The sequence below is a fragment of the Lycorma delicatula genome, chromosome 5, assembly GCF_047948215.1.
Source record: "Lycorma delicatula isolate Av1 chromosome 5, ASM4794821v1, whole genome shotgun sequence".
NCBI classification, from domain to species: Eukaryota; Metazoa; Arthropoda; class Insecta; order Hemiptera; family Fulgoridae; genus Lycorma; species Lycorma delicatula.
Window position 1 is genome coordinate 20,330,075 of NC_134459.1, and position 7,205 is coordinate 20,337,279.

General features: G+C 29.9%; 1 non-coding gene across 1 annotated transcript; it reads right to left on the reverse strand.

Moving 5' to 3' along the window:
• Positions 1 to 235: 235 nt before the first annotated feature.
• TRNAY-GUA (transfer RNA tyrosine (anticodon GUA)) lies at positions 236 to 326 on the reverse strand. The gene is given in 2 exon segments: positions 236 to 271; positions 290 to 326. It is a non-coding gene; the product is annotated as a tRNA-Tyr (tRNA).
• Positions 327 to 7,205: the final 6,879 nt, after the last annotated feature.

The window sequence follows — 7,205 nt, forward strand, 5'->3', positions numbered from 1 at the left end:
ACAATTATCATCTATTTTATTAAAAAAATTAACTAAATAAATAAAAATAGTTTATATTATTATTATAAACAATAATAATAATAATAATGAACATAAATATTTTCGTACGTATAACACGAACAATTATCAACAGAAGAATCTACACAGTTTATAAATAACATTAAATGTGAAAAAAGAAGACATTAAAAATTAATCTGTTTTTTCCATGTGACCCCAAATTAAAAAAAAAAAATTCTCCTCCGGGCCGGATTTGAACCAGCGACCTATGGATACCCATATTTTTCGTACACTACAGTCCACCGCTCTACCAACTGAGCTACCAGAGGGCACAGAAGTATAAGTTAAACGATGAAATAAAAATAATTATAAAAAAAACTAAAAAAAAAAAAAATGGAACTGATATGATGTTTAGTGTGATCCACGTATATAGAATTCCACTGCTCCCTATCGATGCTGTATATCGTATATTGGGTCTGAAATGCTTAAGACGAGATATCTCAATTTTTGATGAATTTATTAATGGTGCTACATATCTTGTGCAGAAACTCACATTACTGCCTTACAAAAGGCAATATAACATTATCTAACGTGATGCATAAATATAGAATATCAAGATTCCCACTGCCTCTACGTACCCGCCGGACGGCAAAAAAACAATTTTTTTTTCAATTATGAGACCGATTTTTTTGTCTAAAAAATTTTTCAACATCATGGTACCACCGCGAAAAGCAGCTGCATCGGTTACAACAAAATTTATTTGAATTGAACAAATATTTAAAAAAATATGTACGGGTACATTTTCTAAATGTACCTCGTTTTTTAAAGTCTGTTAATAATATTAACATTAATGAAATATTTATTATAATATTATTATTTTGGACTATATTGATAAAATGTTATTTTTTATTAACAGTTCTTGTTTCAGATGATATCGATGGACCACAAGGAAACTTAATGGTTCATACTTCATTACTTTACTTGTACTTCATTTCACTTTATATTTTTACAAAACAGTTTGTATACATAGTACTTTTTTTTACGAAAATCAAGTAATATGGTCATTAGCCCGATGGAAATTTGTAGCGTATGAAAAAATTCCATGCCTGACCGGGATTCGAACCCGGATACCTCCGAATGAAAGGCTACCACTACGTCACGAAGGTCAATTATTATTACAATAAGTATTATTTACTCTTGATTATAAAGCCTAGTGTAGGTACTGGGGGTCTTAGTTCCCTGAGTGATCGGCGTTTGTTGGTTGTTTCAGAATGTTTTATTTGCTACTAAGGTACTTAAAGAAAATATTCTCAGTGATGTAATCAGTATTGATTTACAAGTCCCTTATCTTAGATCTAGAAAGAATCGTCTTTTTCTTTGGAAGCAGCAGCCAGCTTCATTGATTCCTTTGGCATGGTGCTTAGAAAAACTTAATATTTATCTTCCTGATTCTGTGGATGTTGTTGATTCATTAATGAGTGAAGCCATCTGTTATAAATGATTGGGTAACTCGTAGTAAATTTTTTGTTTATTATTTCAACTTGTTTCGATAATTTGACTGGGCCTTCATCTCTATTATTGCTATTATTATAATACCGTATGTTTTAAAATGAATATAGGGGGTTTAAAACTAGGTAATATTTCTCAGCTTTCACGTACATTGATTAATTATACATGAAATGAAAGAGCAACTCAAACAGTTTTAGGTATGCGTAAGCTCTCAATCTGTTTCTTGTACCTTCCTCTTGAAAGCGTTAGTAGCAAAGATGGCATCCCTCCCACAGTCTGTGTTTTGCAGTTTAAAAAGTGTAAATTTGTAACTACTTGTACCATTCAACGTACGTTCCGTTTGAAATTCTATTATGATCCCCGAGTGACAATAACATTTGTAGATGGTATAAACAATTTGAAACCACTGGCTGTATTTGTACAAGGCGACTGAGTCGCCTTGTATCCGAAGACAATGTTGAACTTATAAGAGTCTTTTGTGCGTAGTACTAGAAAATCCTAGGCTATGCTACAACTATGGCTCTTTCCTCAACCGCAATACATCACAGAACTTATTTATTTTGCACAGAACTTTATTTGGCAATAATATAGTGCGCATCCTCACTGTAGAAACGCTATGATTGAAATTGGTAGAATGAAATTCTCCCCGACCGCTGGATTGGTCGCCGGAGACCAGATGACAGGGCTTGTTTGCTGTAGTCTCCACGTTCGCCCGGTTTTATCTCGTGCGATTTTTTTCTATGGAAGTTTCTTTCTTTTTTGTGTTTATTCCCCTGAACCACTGTAAGGTATTACTAAAGAGGATCTTTACTACTAAAATAATCAAGATGATATGTATGAATGTAAATGAAGTGTAGTCTTGTCTCAGGTCTACCGTCCCTGAGATATATCGTTAATTGGAATCCAACCACCAAAAACTCGGTCTGCACGATCTAGTATTCAAATCCTTATAAAAGTAACTGCCTTTAATAGGATTCGAAGCTTAGAACTCAAATTCTAGTAAAGGAAGCTTCTTTGTAGGTTTATGAAAGATAGAAGCGTACGTGCCACCTACCCGACTTCAGATACAGGATTGATGCAGCTGTCGTATCAATTACTCCAGACTTGTTGATTAAAGTATGGGATGAAGTTTTCTATCGGCTGGATGTCGAATGGTGCTCGCATTGAACACTTATAGGAAAAACTGTTTGAGTTGTTGTTTCATTTTATTTATAATTTATCAAAGTAAGTAAATCTTAGGCAACTTTAAAACCCCGATATTCATTTCGAAACACACAGTATAAGAATTAAAATTTCATGCAGCATGAATGTTATTAATTTTCTGCTAGTTTTATACATAATTATTTCTTATTATTCTTTTTGTACACCATATTGAGATTTTAAACTGTTCTGATGTATTTTCTCCCTTCCTACCTCATTCTAGCTTCCTAAAAATATTTTTCAGTGGTAGATTGTGGATGGTTAAAATGTTGAGATGTGGAGGCCATCTAAACAATAAAAAATTATTATTATTAAAATAATTATTATTGTCAATAATACGTTTTATCTTCCTTTACTCCGCGTATCATTAATAATTTTCTCATTTTATTGTCTTGTTTTCTCATTACATTTGAAATGCGTAATTCAAGTAATGCATTTAAATCGGGATTCTACTTTAATGGTGCCCTTAATACTCTATGGTGTTTTAACATTATAAAATATAATAAAGAAATAAGGGCGCAATAATATTATATATATATATATATATATATATATATATTATTTTGATTATATTTTTATTACGATTATTATTTGTAATTTAATCAAAAAAGAAGCATTAAAAACATTTCCTTGATTATATACTTAAAAAACATATCAGTGTATTTCACAAATGAATCACTTTATTGTACAATAAAGCCTGTTTTCTTTTATTAGACATATTTCTCATTTTATTATATAGTTTGTTCTACTTCTTTCAACTTATATAGTTATATTAAAATGTTCTTCATAAAGTTGATTGAAAGTTTGTATTAATAATTTAGTTTCACGCAATCTTTCTTGTTTAACTTAAAGTTAAAAATATATAAAAGCGTATTAATATAAAATAAAAATATTGTTTTTATTTGGGTATTGCTAGTAACTCAACGATTTATTTACATTAGTTTTAATTTCCAAATATTAAATTATACATTTGCTTTAAATGAGATTAAAAAATAATTAAATTATGATAATAATTTATTTTACTTCTGAAAAAGTATCTTACTTGTATTTTTTATCTCTGTTGGTTTGTAAGGTAGAATTTTAATTTTCTAATCTTATAACTGTTGTGTGAAGAATCATCATATCTCTAATTAATTGTGCATGTTATCTTGAATTCAATTTTATTTTACTTTCGTACGATACTTAAGACGATGATAAACTAAAATAAACTGTTTAATTATGAAATTAGTTAGACCAACAACAGAAATCTCACTTTCGAAAAGATTGATTTTTAATTCATTTCAATGAGGGGCAGGAGTTTCTCAATTAATTTTTAATCTATTTTAAAAATGTCTTTACAAATTACTAAATGTACAAACTTTGATTACCCATTTTTATTTTACAAAGGGCTTTTCTTTGGTAGAGTAGTGAGTTTTATCTGGATAATATCAATGAAAGATACATACGACAGTCGTTCGTTGTAATTGAAAAGGCAAATTTTAATAATAAAAATATTATTATTACATTATTCTATGGCAATGAAACTAATGCTTCTATTCAACATAATTCACTAAACTTAGGCATTTTTCCCATTTTCTATTAGTTTTCTTATTCCATTTGTAAAAAAATTGTTCACCTCGGTGTCTGAACAATTTTTGTTCAGATAATTGTTACTAAACATAAAAAATTCTTTGAGAGAACCCAACCCCCCACTAAATAAATAGTGCGAGATCGCAACTGTAAGGTAGTTACGGCAAAAACCTTCAAAATTTTAAATAATTTCCCACAGTTACTTTTTAGTAGTATTTTAGGGTCAGGCGCAATCACGCATTTTAAAAAAGAGAACCTGAATGTTCTTCCTTATTGCTCATTTCACTTTATTTTCTAGCACGTCACAATAATATTCCCTGTTGATTTTAAGTTTTCTTCCAAATAATCGTAATAAATTGGGCCCCTGCAGTACAAAACACCGTTAGCATCACTTTATTACACCCTGACTCCTAGATTTTGATATTTTCCTGGCGTGCGAACTTGGATGTTTCCATTCCATTATATGGCGTTTGTATTTCGTCTCTAAATGATGAATACAGATTTTATCACAAGTTATTACGCGATCTATAAAATAGTTCTTCTTTTAAAAAATCTATAAAATCTATTTATATCTATCTATAAAATCTATATCTATCTATAAAATCTTCTTTTAAAAACAATTTAGTTCCGTGCAAATGTGAATTTGGGTGTCTCTACTTTTTGAGTCGATAGTCTCGTAAACCACTGTTTTGCGGTAAATCAGTATATCATAGATAATGGAATGGACAGTGCCAATATTGCTATTTTTTTTATATCTTTAATAAAAATCAATTTATAAATATTGATGTCTATGTTCTCATTATATAACTATAAATATCATTTATATCCAAGTCGGTACGGAATAACGACTTCCGTATTATCTATAGACGCGACCAATGGTAAAAATATTTTTACTGTTATTAAAAAGATCTTATTACGTTATTTTACGTAATCAGCATGTATATTTATTACTATACTGCACGAAAGCAAGCTTAGGAAACTATGAAATAATACTAGTGTATTATTTTGTAGTATTACGTTAAATTATTTTGTAGTATTAGTGTAGTTTATTGTAAACTACAAAAATATTACGAAATAATAATAAAACAACGAATAATAATTATATTTTATCGATAAATATAATTTTAATTTTGCAAATTACGAAAATTTTGATTAAAAAAAACAAAACGGTTAGATACTGGTAATAAAATTACCGACGGAATCTGGAATACATGCTTCGAAGCGAGCTTGATTATAAGCATGAATATTTTATGAACATAAGCTACCATTATTTGACTAATACTATATATGCAATCAGCGGTTTATGTAAAGCGGTAAACCGCCACCCGAATCCGATCATCAAAATGCTTTATTGAAAATTTAATCTCTGAAATCGGAGGCAATCTGAGACTGCTACACTACACCGGTTAAATAGTGTACAATAGTGCGAACAATTAATTTATCATCGAATTTTTAAAAACCGCTTTATTTTGTCAATTTAAAAAGAATTTTTATTTCATGCAGAGATTATAAGTTAGACTCATTTAAATATATATAAATGTATACAGCTGTATGTTACATGTATAAAAAAAATATAATACAAGCGTAAAATTGAGGTCGCAAAATCGAAGAGGGGATATCAGAACAAAATGAAATATGATGTAATAAGTTACGCTATAATATCCAGACGTATCAATGAGAGATAATGCAACTGTTTTATGACCGTAAAATATTTGTGACAGGAGCATTGGTTAGTATCAAAACGGTAGCTGTGAGCCTCGTGATAGAGGAGCACAGGATTGATCATAGTAAAGGGGCCTGTATTCTAGTTTGAATTAAAGGGAAATACAATACAATAGAACGAAGAGGGTGCTGAATGCAATAAACCTGCCGATATGTATATGATTGGTACCCTCCAACCCCCCTCGATACACGCGTTGTGTTAAATTTCTCAATACTAAATGCATAATTGTTCGAATCAGCCCCCTCACCATAAACATCCACCACGTACAGTCCGCTACTCTATCTCTCTTGCACTGTCTCCCCGACTGTATAAATTAATTACACTTTACAAAATTCACTTATTACCCTTGTATTTCATCTGTTTTCAATTGTCAAGTTGAAAGTTAACTTTTTGAAACTTTACAAACAATGTAATGCAATCAACAACTTTACGTAATATATTATACAAAATGTATTTGAAAAATGTTTTACAAACCCGATGACATCGCTTTGAAATTTACCATCATCAAATTCGATTACTGTAGTCACAGTATATTTTACTAGTAATGCAATTATGAATAAAATTTACTGTCTAATTGTAAGAGGTTTTCTTTGTATAATATTTACGTAATTCATCGTAAATTATATATTTATTTTACCAGATACATGTACGTTATTAATATTTTTTTATTTATTCTAATATTCAACAATAATAAAAATATTACTCGTAGTTTTGAAAACGGTATACTTTATTCATTTTATAATGAATTTAACAAATTGTTCTCTATAAATAAAGTGGAAATTAAAGTATAAAATGAAAATAATGATTGAAATTGATTAAGGGAAAATGTAATTACTGTCAATAATAATATTATTATTGTATCAGAAATATAGGGAGCATTAATTCCAGGGATACCAGATGTAAATGAAATAATTATTATAAGAACAGTAAAAAATAAATTCATTAATATCTGACATAAGAAGAGTGAGAAATGCACCATGTTTTAGAGTAGTAGGTCTGAGACAAACGTTTGACTTAAAATTAGTTTACGGTAAAGTAAAGTATCTAAAAGAGTAACTGCTTAAAGTCAGACTGTAAATTGTAGGTGACATCCTGACTCCTGTAGGGAAAGACACCCTCCTCCGTTCATAGTCTTTTAGGCTATACCGGATATCATCTTCGAAACCTCGGCTTTTGACATATTCCAGTCCGCCTCGGCTAGGATACC